The sequence below is a fragment of the Sorex fumeus genome, unplaced genomic scaffold, assembly GCF_029834395.1.
Source record: "Sorex fumeus unplaced genomic scaffold, SorFum_2.1 ptg000131l, whole genome shotgun sequence".
In the NCBI taxonomy this organism is placed as follows: Eukaryota; Metazoa; Chordata; class Mammalia; order Eulipotyphla; family Soricidae; genus Sorex; species Sorex fumeus.
The window spans coordinates 15,147,405-15,161,937 of NW_026606188.1; positions in this window are offsets into that span (position 1 = coordinate 15,147,405).

Below are 14,533 nucleotides of genomic sequence, written 5' to 3' on the forward strand. Positions count from 1 at the left end.
TACACAGCGGCTCTAGAGCATGTCTGTCTCTCTATTTCTGACTCTGTCTCTGTAGTATCTCCTCTGGTCTCTTCTGCTCTCTCTGGAGCCCTTCTAGCTCTGGATTCTGACCCTGCCCTTCTTGCTTCTGACTCTGACCCCTTTGCTCTTAGTCTTAGTTTATATAGCAATCATATAGGGTGGTGATACAAAGGTGGGTTGAACATTAACAAATCAAAAGAAAGGTAAGGCCACTTCTCCAGGAGATTAATTTAAGGATAAATTCTTATCTAAATAGATTACTCCTGATTACTAGGAGGAGATCCACTTAAGGCAGGATCCCATCTGGGTGTGTCACTTTCTTCTTCCCTCAGCTAGTAATTCACTTAATTAATTGTAGTAATTCTACTTATAATATTTCCAGCAATGTCATTCTGTATGAGCACAGTAAGAGATATATCAAACTTTAAAGTTTGGTTCTTACTGAGGACATCTCATTATATATTCCAGATCACAGTCCTCAGGCCAGGTTAGTCTTCCTAATCCCAGCAGGGTCCTAAGTCTCGTCGTTACTTTTGGATCATGACAGCATTTGTCTATGATCATGCTCTCAACTTATAGTTGAGTATTGTGGTACTTTGGCCTGGTCCATTTTGATGTCAGGGTAGCTCACAACTTGCCTTGGGTCTATTCAGTCTCTCATCAGACCCTGCTTTGGGGGTGATAGGAACTAAGGGCAACTGAGTTGAGAGAATAGATGCCCAGGAGTAAATATTATTGGAGTCAATCAACTCCCAAGTTACAAATCATAATATCAACTGTCGTCCTGTGTCCATCAGAAAGGACATTTCTTTAAGGTAAACTAAGTTCCCTACGGCTAAGCTGACCTTTCAAACCCAATGTTATCCTACAGTTTTTCTTCTGTATTTTCTGTTTGTTTGACTGCATGTAGTGGTGCTTAGAGCTTATTCCTGACTCTGTACTCAGGGTTTGTTCCTGGCAGGGTTCGGCAGACCATAGGGGATGCCAGAAAATCAAACTGAGTCACACATGCAAGACAATGAGGATGCTTACAGCTGTACCATTGCTCTGCACACACCCTCCCATCTGGTTATAACCTTATGTTCTTATCTTTATATGTCTGTTCTGAAGTAAAAAGAGAGGTATACCAGGCAGTAAAATAAAAGGTTAAAGAGTATGTTGATTGTGATAAAAATGTTCAATGTTGATCCCACTTATGACATATCTTTTACCTATGTTACTGACTATTTGATTAAAAAAAAAACGAACTAGACTCAGCATGTAGTTTTTAACTAATTCAGGGGAGATTTTGCATGTTATCCCTTGTTGGGTAACATTGCTTTGTCCCTCTACAAGAAGCTTAGGTTTTATCTGGTTACACCCATTAATCTGGTTACACCCATCACAGTGCTCCTGAAGTACTTCTACTTCCATTGTGTTTATCTGTCTTCCCTATGTGTTTAACAGTCTTCCCTATGCTCTCCTTCCCACCCAGTTAATCAGCTTTCCCCTTAATCAGACTTTGTTAATTTGTAAGATCAGTTTCCCAGAAATCTATGATTTTATATGTATGAGTGAAATATTGCCTTTCTCCTCTCCTTATGCCTTATGAACAGTTTACCTTAAAGTAATATCCTTTTTGTATAGATACTGGAAGACCGTTAACATTATGCTTTTGTAACTTAGGATTTGATTGGCCTTGAATATTATTCACTCCTGGGCATCTGCTTTCTCGACTTAAGCCTCAGTTGCCCTTAGTTCCTAACACCCCAAAGCAGAGTCCCGTTGAGGGACTGAATGGACCCAGGGCAAGCAGTGAGCTACCCTGGCAGCAAAATGGGCCAGACCAAAGTGCCAGGATTCTTAACTATAAGTTAAGAGTTTGATCATAGACAAATGCTGTCATGATCCAAAGGTAACGACGAGACTCGGATCCTGCTAGGGGTGGGAAAGACTATCTGGCCTGAGCACCGTAGTCTGAGATCGAGATGGCCCTAGGAGAGCAATTCTATAAGTTTAAGATATTTCTTACTGTATCCATACAAAATGATTTATATTATATTCTTAAATGCTTGTTGGACAAGGAGAGGAGAGACACGCCCATAGGATTTTGCTCTAGGGTGGGTCCTCCTCCTGAGGAAGGATCTGTCCTAGGAGCGGTCTTCCCTGAGGCTAAGATTTCTACCCCTGTTGATCTCTACCCCTATTGATTGTGACCTCACCTATGTAATTGTTTTCCCCAATTCCTCTTGGAGAGAGATATAAGGAGATGGTAGATTGGGCAAGGGGGCAGAGACAGAAGGAGAGATGAGGAGAGACAGAGAGAGACAGGAGCAGAGACAGATGAGGAGAGAATCAGAATAAACTACGACTAATACCTACCAGCCTGGCCCTCATTTCTTCCTCTGCCTGACCATCGCCATCGACCTCTCTGGGGTGGGAGAAGGGTGAGACTACTGAACGTGGGCGGCAGGAGAGATAGAGCCACCGCTGCTGTGTGTGTGCTGCGCCCCTCTTGTGTGAGTTTACACAATTCCTAAGGTTTATTAAATTGGGAGAACATTTTGTGAGGAAATTTATAACCAAAAACTATTTAAGTTCCAAGTAAACATTTAGCTTTCACTTTGTTTATAAAAATATAGAACGATTATAAATAAAGACATTTCCTGATCATCTTAAGAATAATAATATAAACAAGATCATTTAAATTAATATCATTGTTATAATGGCATAACACAAATAGTACATTTATTAAAGCGTCAATGAATTTTATAGATAAACAGCAGATACATGTGGAATAGCATATTGGAATTGTTTCTCTACATTGGTCTAAATGTGGATAAGTGAAATGTGGGCCTAGAATTGAATTTAACATATGCAAGCACACAATTTCATTTATATTGGTATAACCAGAAAATGATTTTCTTATGCAGCTGGAGGTGTTTCATAGACAAGACAACAAAGTAGCAACAACAACAAAATAAAATAAAAAGAGCCATAAATTGCAAGATTCTGAGATGGCATGGGACATTTGGATCTCAAAAAAATCAAATAAAAATTACTGAATTAAATATAATTCTCTAGCTGAGTATAATAAAAAATATTTAGCTTAAGGGTAGGCTCTGAAGCAGGAATTTCTCCTGGTTGACTCAGGGGACCATATGTGGTTCTGGGGACAAACCCTAGTCATCTAATGTAAGGCAAGGACCTTACCCACTATACTATCATTCTGACCTTGAGAAATCAATATTTTTGTGTTTCATGAATTAAAGAGCACTTCCAATGTTGAGTCTAGGTGAAACAACAATTGTTAATTGAAGTCCAACACTTTTCTACTCCAGGACAGGAAAGATGGTGGATGGGAGTCCAGGGATGCTGCCTGTTTCCCCTGGATCCAACATGGAGCTCCAAACCCACTCTTAAACTTGAACCCTAATTTCCAGTTCACTGTAAAGGTGTAGGTTTAAAAGTAAAATAATGGAAATTGTTTTATTTAAGTTTGCCATCTTTACTTGTCCACTTAAATATTTGTATATGTAGCTTGAGAGGCTCTAGTTGCATCATTCTCATTGCCCCCTGGGCCCAGACATGAGTTTTGGACCACTAGACAATCCTGTGCATAGTGAAGTTAAAAGTTCATTTATTCTTCATTCAAGGTGCCAAAAGCCAGCTCTTTCTTTCCTACTAATAATAGATCATATAAATGTGTATATACATAATACATATTCAGTTGATAGTAAAAATTAAAGCTATAGGCTCTCCGAAGTGGTGTGATTTCACTTCTTCAAGCATTGTTAATAAGTGCATATTTGATCATTCTTACACTTCCTTTTAGTGATAATAATAAATTACTGGTTTTTGTGAAAAGCACATTTTCTGATATGCAAAATCTTAAAGTGAAAAAATTAAGTAGATATTACATTTAAAGAAGTGAAACTGAAGTGCAGAAATATTCAACTTGTTCAAGTTTGTACTGCTAGAAAATTTTAAAAAAGCAATAGAATTCTGTTTTTGGCTAATGTTCATTCTTTATCAAGATGGTCATCTGCATGCTCAGATAGAATTCTTAGTTACTGTTTCTTGGTATATATATTTGGATTTTGGGCCATACATAGTGACGCTCAAAGTTTATTCATGACTCTGTGCTCAGGAATCACTCTTGGCAGAACTCAGGAGACCATATGGGGGTCCAGAAACAAAGTCAGGTTGGTCTTTTACCACTCCCCTCTGTTCTTTGTAGTTGCTATTCTATTTTGGATTTTGAATCTGAAAACCTATATGTACCTCATGAAATGAGTATTTTATATAGTATGTTATTTGTTTTTTTGCTCTTGAATTATTTCTTTGAGTATAATGTGCCTCAAGCACATTCATATTTTATAGCATGTTAGAATTTCCCTGTTGCTCTTTTTTCTTTTCCTTTCTTCTTTTGGAGAGTTAGGAAGGTCATACCTGTTTATACTAAGCTCTTTGCTTAAGAATCACTCTTGGTGGTGAAGAGTTGGGTTGCTTCTACCTTTGAACTATTATTCACAGTGGTGAGCTCCCTTCCCCATTATTTCTTAATAATGACAAAGTAATATAACATATGGGGGGATAAAATTCATAATATCTAATAGTTGTATTTTCAAAATATTATTCCTTTGACATTTTATGCCCATTGGCTCATAATTAAATTATTGGGGAGAGAGGTAGCAAACAAATCAAATTTATGTGCAAGGAATTTTGGCAGAGATAAGGAAAAAAAAAGATGTTTGTTTCATTCTTCCCAGAGATGAAGAAAGGTGATACTTGAGACATTGTTTTATTTAGCTTCTTACAGCAGGAAATAATTGGGAATTCAACCCTACACAATTTTGTCTCTTGAAATATTGTTAGAGAAAAAAACATGACAAATACAATCAAGCCTATTTCCTTTTCCATTGATATGGCATATATTACATAAATGAAAAACAATGAAAAAAACAACACATACAGATTGAGACGCTCCATCACACCCCTATTTCAATTTCCACTTCTCTGCTTGGGTTGAAGCAATCATGACCATTGACATATTGAATATATGCCTTTCTTTTCAAGAAGGAAAAAAATTCAAAGTCACTGCATCAGATTGATAATAAAAATAAAGTAGTCAAACTTTTATGAATAGAATAACAGCAACAAGAAACATAGTATTCTGAAGCACATAATTACATAATTTATTTATCATTCACTTTTACCAACAAAATTCTATGATAGCAGAGTAAATTTTAAGAAAATTTTATTTGGAATGTTTATTTTTTATCAATTTAGGTTTTATGTTTCATAAATGCTAATGTTTCAAATAGACAGATATTTACTTTCATACTCTTTTCATTGCTAGGTTATTAAAGACATTTGGTTTTATTTAAAATTGTATAAACTCTAAATTATTTTTATAACTTGTTCAGTCTTATCAAACCAAATAACATTTTTGATGACTTATACCATAGCTTTAAAAATCATTTTATTTCTTGGTGCCAGGAACAAGCTTGTTTCTCCAGCATGAATTCCACAACTGAGCTATATCCTTGATAGGATTATTTAAAATTTTTTCATATAGAAATTATTGAACATTTTAACACCGTTTAAAGCATTTAAAATAAAACACCTTGTCTTTATTATGGTAGATAAAATGAGGAAGGATTTAACATTTTAAACATTTCCAATTGTTGTTGGTATGAAGGAGAGACAATGTTTATGAGAAACAGCCTCTTTCCTGACACTCCATTTGCTCTCAATGGAACGACCATCTCCAAATGCAACAGTTTTGTGTACCTAGGTCGAGAAGTCAACATGACAAATGACCTGGCACCTGAGCTGCACAGGAAGAAGAGAGTGGCTTGGAATGCCTTCAAGAGCGTCGAAGAAATAGCTAAGAGGACAAAGAACCTCCAGCTCCGGGCACATCTCTTTGATTCCACTGTTCTTCCTGTGTTAACATACGCCTCAGAGACCTGGGCCCTACGCAAACAGGATGAGAATGCTATTCAGGTCTCCCAAAGAGGAATTGAAAGAGCTATGCTTGGAATATCACATTTCACTCAAATGAGAGAAAGAATCCGGAGTTCCGACCTCTGTCAACGATCAAGAATCGGGAAGCTGTCTCATTTGCCAAGGTGTCAAAAATCAGATGGGCTGGTCACGTAATGAGATTTAGAGACAACCACTGGACTAGAGCCATTACCAACTGGATTCCATGGGATGTCAAAAGACCACGTGGCCGCCCACCTACCAGATGGTCAGACTTCTTCATCAAGATCATGAATGATCGATTTGAGGCTCTTTGTGTTCCTAGAACGAACAGACGCCATTGGGCTACACTAGCACGCGACAGGGACAAATGGAGACATTACTGGTGCCCGCTTGAGCAAATTGACGATTAACGGGAAGTCAAGTGATCAAGTGATCAAATGATGAAGGAGAGATGAAGCAGTTTTTAAGACAAGTAGGTCAGCCTTTCTGCAAGATACATAATTCCCTTTAGAAATTGATTGGTTAGGATGTATCATGTGACCTCATGCACACAAATGGACCAGCAAGTGCAGTGTTAAAAGTATGTCCAGACAGGATGACTATTTAACCCAATGACAATTTTGCAGCATTATATTACATTCCTCTTTATTCATTCACTGGTAGAATTAATCCTATCAAGGAATTAGCCACCTATGGTCAATCTTTCTGAGAATTTGCAATTTGTCTGTAAAATGAAATGATGAATGTCTCAAAGGAAAGGTAAAGGTAAAGGCCCTCCCTTTGATCGTCAATTTGCTAGAGCGGGCCCAGTAACGTCTTCATTGGAGACTTTGTTGTTACTGTGTCTGGCATATCGAATACTCTCGGTAGCTTGCCAGGCTCTCCCAGAGGGGAGGAGGAATCGAATTCGGGTCGGCCATGTTGGCCGCTTGTAAGGTGAACGCCCTACCCGCTGTGCTATCGCTCCATCCCACTATATAAAAATATTCATATATTTAAAACTAACCATAGAAATTCAATAAACTGACAGAACCCTCAAATTTCTACATATAAAGAGATCAACATAGACATGTAACTATTAAATTAGCCAATGACACTGGTAAAAAAGAAGTACTTCAGGTTTTTGCAGTGGGTCATGACCCCATGTGGGGTTGCATATTTAATGTAGGGGTTATGAAAATTTGGCAACAAACAAGGTAACGGTAAAGGCCCTCCCGTTGATCGTCTATTTGCTCGAGCGGGCCCAGTAACGTCTCCATTGGAGACTTTGTTGTTACTGTGTTTGGCATATTGAACACTCTCGGTAGCTTGCCGGGCTCCCAAAGGTTATTATAATAAATCTGATGCATTTTGGTAATGCTTATCCATGTGCATTTTTTGCTAAACATGGGTTTAAGAAGATCTATGTTGGGGACCAAAAAGATAGTACAGAGTGTAGGGTAATTGCCTTGCAAGCAGTTGACCTATGTTTGATTTCTGACAACCCAACATAATTCCCCAAGCACTGAGGAAGTGATCCCTGAGTTCAGAACCAGGAATGGTTACTGAGCATCAATTGGTGTGACCCATACACCAAAAGAAAAAGTTCTCTGTTAAAGAAAAATCATAAAACATGCAAAGGCACTACAGTCAAGTTAACTGAAGACTTCTCAAGCAGAAACTCCACAAGGTAGGAGAAAGAATGACATATTCAAAATTTTAAAAGATAAAAATGACCAGCCAAAAATACTACAAGAATGATACCAAAAATACAAGAATTATAAAGTAAAATTATCATTTTTTTCAGGATCTTAAGCATCTCCTGTAGCTTCTTCTTTTCTGATGGGTCTACTCATCTATGAGTAGTGCCCCAGTTTCTCTGTCTCCAAAGCGAATTTGCATCACAAACCACTATGGTCCTCATGCCTTCCAGCTACTGCAAGGCTTTCAGAGCTATTTAATCTCTCCTTAGCTTTTACTTCATAAAAATAATATTATTAGGGCTCCCTATCTATTTATTTGCAACATTTCTCCCTTAGAGATTTCATCACCTTAAATCTTAAAGAAGTGTATAGAAAGGATCTCTCTTCTATAACTTCTTCATGCTGACAGAAGGTCATAAACCATGCTTCTGTAAGAGAGTATCCAAGGTAAATTTTACACATGCCCAGAACTCCAAGACAAGACAATTTGGAGAAATTATGTACAATTTTCTCAAAATCATTCTCTGCTTTTTTCCATTCTGAAGAAGTCTGTGTTCTTTCTTTAATAAGTGATTGTCCCTTTCTCTCCTCTCATATTTCTCTTTCTAAATTTCTTTCAGCAAAAGTAGTTTGATTAATTAAAAAATAAAAAATTATAAAATTCCATTAAAATACATGGAGAAATAAATACTTTGCAAAATAAACAAAAATAAATACTTTGCAAAATAAACAAAAGGTTAGTGTATGAAATGTTTTTTTTAATAATTTATTTATTTATTGAATCACTGTGGGAAAAGTTACAGAGCTTTCAGGTTTAGGTCTCAGTCATGTAAATATCAAACACATTTCCCTTTACCAATACTTATTTTTAACTGCGAACCCCAATAGAACCCCACCTCCCACCCCTCCCAATTCCTGTGAGGCAGATGAGTTCTAGTTAACACTCTATCTACTTTGACTAGATTCATTGTTTCGATAAAAGATGCACCATTATTATTTAGAGTTTATGACACCCCCCCCTTCCAAATCAGACATCCTGAAAAAGCGTTGTGAAATGATTTGCTTTCTACAGCTGGGTTTTAAGAATTAAATGATGTCGCGGCCACACGGTTTTGGATTTCTGCTATTTTACTTATTAACCCTGGAAGTATTTCTATTAAAAGTTAGATAGTTAAGAGATTGGTTTCTGTGCTCAGGAGTCGTGGCCATGCCGGAGAGCCGCTCGTGGAGGGCAACTGGTGACCTCGGTAGGGTGTGAAGGATGGACCAGAATGCCCCCCTTCCCATGAGGTCCCTGCCGCCCCCACCCCCGGCTCAAACCTGCTGTCCACAAGGCTCCCATGCGGCCGCCATCTTTCTTTCCAGAGAGGAGAGGGCGTAGTGTATGAAATGTTAGAGGAGATTTCTTAACTTGAAAATAATAAAAAATAAAGAGCATGTGCAATAAAGCAATTTTAGTAGAGAATAAGAAATATAAACAAGAAAAAGACAAATACTAAATACTAAAAGACAACAAAATACTAAAGGGAAAGTAGAAAAGAATTAAACCTGTCTGAAGATAAGGTTCCTATAATACAGAGGCAGTGGAAGGGTGAATTAGTTAATTTAGTTTTAAATTCAACTCTTCAAAGAGATCTCTAAAGAGAATATATAATGGGGTGGCTGGGGTTGGGAGATGGAGGCACATAAAAGGAAGCCCCTGGATAGATTCTGGCTTTGGTTTTGGTTCTGATTCTGTCATTGGCTCTCTGATTTTCTCTCTCTTTCCTCCTCTGTCATTATCTCTCTCTGACTCTGGCTCTCTCTCTGCTCACTCACAACATGGTATGTAGCTAAAGGGGTCTCATGCTCTGAAAGATATACAGCAGGAATATCAAACACATATGGCTGTGGGCAGAAACTAAGAGAAGCTGGGAAGATGGGAAAACATTAAGGTAGTTCATGTACTCGTGGCCTTGGCACGTGACTAAGGAAAACTGGGGTGGCAGGGAATCATTGGGGTATGGCTCCATAGAAGTCCAGAGACAAGAATTCAGAACAGGAAAGCAGACACTGGGTAGATACTGGTACAGGAGAAAGACCTTGCCATCATATACAGTTGGCTGGAAACATGATCTGTAGGCTGGACCGAATAGGTAGTGGCAGGACAAGAGGTGTTGTACACGGGTCAAAGGAGAAACCTGATATTCAGAAAAGGACCTGGAATCTTCTACCTGAACTGTACAATAAATTCTAACTTCTTGATCTTCTTGGTATTGTCTTAAATTTTTCATAAATTTTTTAAGGACCCACTAGCGCAAGGAAAAAATCTACTTTTACACTAATTCCAATGTCTGCACAAAACAAAGTGAAAAGTCTTTACGCTAGCTACAAAGCAAACAATTTTAAGAGAGAATTAGAAAATAAAACAAATGAAGAGAATTATTGGAAAAAATCAACCAATTAAAAACCCTGCCTGGGGGTTATGTGCTGTTATCTCCCACCCCAGACACCCCATTATCAATTCTGATTGGAAACCTGTTAATAGCCAGTGAAATAAAGCTGACCAACAAAATTAACTAGTCCACTTGTCACTTCACCCTACCTTTCCTGCTTTATAAAGGAATTCACAGAAAAATAAATATCACACAGACACACACACACACACACACACACACACACACACACACACACCAAACCAGAAAAAAAAACTATGTAACGTGATTATTAAGCCCCATCAAGCAATAACCATCCACCCTAAATGTTAATGGTCTGCATTCATCAATAAAAAAGAACAATATACTATCCAGGGATACACAAAATCCACAAAACCCTGGATGTATCTATTTGCGCATACAAGAGACATGGTCAGATTTAAAAAAAAAAAAATAGACAATTTCAGTGAAAAGCAGAGTACGATTTTAAACCAATGGTGTAGATAAAATGGGAAACATAAAATCTAATTTTAAAAACACTTCCAATCCAAAACTGATTGAGACAAATATCCTTGCTGATACATTCACCAACAATATATAAATTCCATTAATAATTCTCCCAATACAGACATACCTAAATTTATAAATTACTTAAACACCAAAAGGTAACTATTGATAACAACAAGATACTAAAGGAGGACATAGTATTTATATCAAGGTATTGATCATTCAAACATAAAATTAATAAATAGCCTTAAATTAAATAACTGATTGTGTGCTTAATATAGAAATGCAAATTTCTACCTCTTATAAAGTGAATATGCATTCTTTGTGAGTTCATATGGGACATTTAAGTATATCATGTGTTAGCAAAAAAAGAAAGACTCAATAAACACATGAAGATAGAAGTAATATTAAGCATCTCTTCCAAATATTATGTTGTAAAAGTCAGAAATTAAACATAAAATAAAATGTATTGAAACATCTCAAATATTTGAAGATTTAAAAACATGCTGCTCAATTGGGTGGGGCTGGAGTGATAGCACAGTGGGTAGGGCGTTTGCCTTGCAGGTGGCCAACCCGAGTTCAATTCCTCCATCCTTCTCAGAGAGCCCGGCAAGCTATTGAGAGAATCCTGCCCTCAGGGCAGAGCCAGGCAAGCTCCTTGTGGCATATTCCAAATGTATATCCAGACAAGCTCCTCATGGAGTATTCTATATGACCAAAACAGTAACAATAAATCTCACAATAGAAACTTCACTGGTTCCTGCTTGAGCAAATCAATGAACAACAGGATAACAGTGCTACAGTGTTACAGTGTTCCTGAATTGGGTTACATATGAAATAAAAGAAAAAGTTAAAATGTTCGTAAGACCAATAACAGGAACTATACAAACAATTAGATCCCATAAATTCAACAAATACAGTGTTCGGAAAAATGTTTATAACAACAGAAGACCATACAAATAAAAAAATCCCATGAAAAAATATAATTCTATATACAAAGGATCTATAAAGATAAGAAATAAAAGAAGAAATCAGGTAAAGAAATAAAGTAATCAAAACTAAATTGTAAATAAATGAAATACAAACCAAAACAGATGATATAAAAGATGACTAAAACTAAGAATTTATTCTTTGAAAGGATAAACAAAATTTATAACCTCATTTATATTCACTAAAAGCTATGTATAGAAAAGCAATTAAAATGAATCAGGAATAAAATAGGTGAAGTTACAAATGATACTTAAGAAATGTAAAAAATCATTAGGAGATGATTAAACATGTATATATGCAATCAATGAGACCCATTGCATTTATTGACATATGACAAAAGAGGTGTCGGTGGTATCTCTGTCCTTGTCAACACAAACTTGGCCGTGAGCATTGATTCATTCGAGTGCCTAAAAATCCGAATCAGACAATTATACTTGAATTGATGTGGCTCACTGCTGGCAGTTTCTATCTTCGTCATCTATGCACCAATATCCAATTACCAATATGAAGAAATTGAGAAGTTTTTCATGGAGCTGGAGAAGTTCTATAAAGAAGACCAGCTTCTACAAAATCATTGTCGGTGATTTTAATGCCAAGATAGGACTGAGAAGATCAGTCAAAGAACTCCATATCAGGACCCAAGGCCTAGAATGGGAAGAACAGGGTGAGAGACTGTCTGAGTTCATCATGTTGACCAAGACCATCTATGGTACCCTCACAGTTCCAGAAGGTCGAATCTAAATGTTTGACATACGAGTCTCCTTGTGGACAGTCCCACAATGAAGTTGACCATATCATATTCAATCAATGGTTTTGCCTAACCGATGTCACTATTATCTCAAAATTCCACTGTTTTCTTAGTGCAAAATTCTACTTCACGGAATGGGGAGAAAGGGCTGGAAAGTTTAAGAAGAGAACTCCCAAAATGACCACCAACTGGGAGCTCTTTGGCACTATTGTAGCAACATGGGAAGATGTCATCCTTGACAACATTGACAAAGAAAATGATCGACTGACTCAGCACCTCCATGATTGTGCAAGTAATGCCAAGAGAGAGAAAGCCACCAAAAGACGCCTGTTTTCAAATACTCCGAGCTCATTCGCCAACGTGGCTGGGCACAAGCCTCAGGCAACCACAAGCTAACGTCCAAGCTCACAAAGCAGTGCAGAGAAGCGATAAAGGAAGACCTTAAAGAGAGAAGAGAAGCAGTCCGGGTCAATGCAGCAAAAGCCAGGAAAGCATTCACAACGCCCACCTGTTCTTTGCCAAATACAAGAACAAGATGACTGCCCTCCCATGTGCAGATGGATCTATCACATCTTCCAGAAGGGCAATGAAGATTATCCATAACTTCTACTTCGATCTCCTTGATAGCCACGTCCACCTACCCACATACCAAATTCTGCAGAATGAATGTGTTGTTCCTAACATTCTCCATTCCTAAATCCGACACGCCATTTCGTTGGTTAAGAAATGAAAAGCCCAGACAAGGTCAGATCCAAACACCTGAATCTGCCATCAGTACTCATCAATACACTGGCTCGGCTCTTCACATGCTATTTGTCTGAATGCTAGATTCCATCCCAGTGGAACACCAGCAGGATAGTCCTACTGTACAAGAAGGGAGACATCCACAATATTGGTAACTATTGCCCGATCTGCCTGTTGTCCATCATCTACAAACTGTTCACTCGAGTCATCCTGAATAGAATAGACAGAACACTAGATGAAAGACAACCATGCAAGCATGTTAGGTTCCGAAAAGGGTTCAGCACATTCGACCATATCCACACAGTAACTAAGCTCATTGAGGTTTCTCAGGAGTTCAAGATGCTGCTCTATCTAACATTCATTGATTTAAAGAAGGCCTTTGATTCTGTTGAGACTGAAGCGGTTATCAAAGCCTTAGCCAATCAAGGCATTCAAACTAAATACATCAGGATCCTCTGTGAACTATTATGGATTCACCACCAAGATCTCACCATTATACAAGGAAGTGATCATCGAACTAAAGAGAGGGGCTCAGCAAGGTGATACCGTTTCACCAAAACTCTTCAGTGCCACCCTCGGGAACGTCATGAGACCTCTGGAATGGGAACGAATGGGAGTGAGGATAGATGGTGGGCAACTACACCACCTCTACTTTGCTGATGATATCGTTCTAATAACACCAAACATTAGCCAAGCAACACTAATGCTGGCCAACTTTGACCGTGGAAAGTTCGAACTGCAGCTGAATTTCACAAAGACAATGTTCATGAGAAACAGACTCGTTCTTGACATTCCATTCGCTCTCAACGGAATGAACATCTCCGAATGCAGCAGTTGTGTGAACCTAGGTCGAGAACTCAACATGATGAATGACCTAGTACCTGAGCTGTGCAGGAGGAAGAGAGTGGCATAAAACACCTTCAAGACCATCAAAGAAATAGCTAAGTGAATGAAGAACCCTCGGCTCTGGCACATCTTTTCGACTCCACCATTCTTCCTACATTAACATATGCCTCAGAGACCTGGCCCCTAAGAAAACAAGATGAGAACGCTATTCAGGTCTCCCAAAGAGGAATTGAAAGAGCTATGCTTGTAGTATCATGCTTCACTCAAGTGAGAGAAGGAATTCGGAGTTCTGACCTCTGTTGCTGATCTAGAATCAGGGACTGTCTCATTTGTCAAGGCATCAAAAATCAGATGGGCTGGATACATGCTAGGGAAAAGGCAGCTCAGATAGAGAAGGGAGCACCAAATATAGGGTCTTGGGAGAATCCTCCCAGGATAGGAGAAACATGCTGAAAGTAGACTATAGATCAAACATGATTGCCACTCAATGCCTCTTATGCAAACCACAACACCCAAAAGGAGAGAGAGAACAGAGGGGAATGCCCTGCCATAGAGGCAGGGTGGGCTGGGGAAGGATGGGGGGTGGGAGGGATACTGGGATCCGTGGT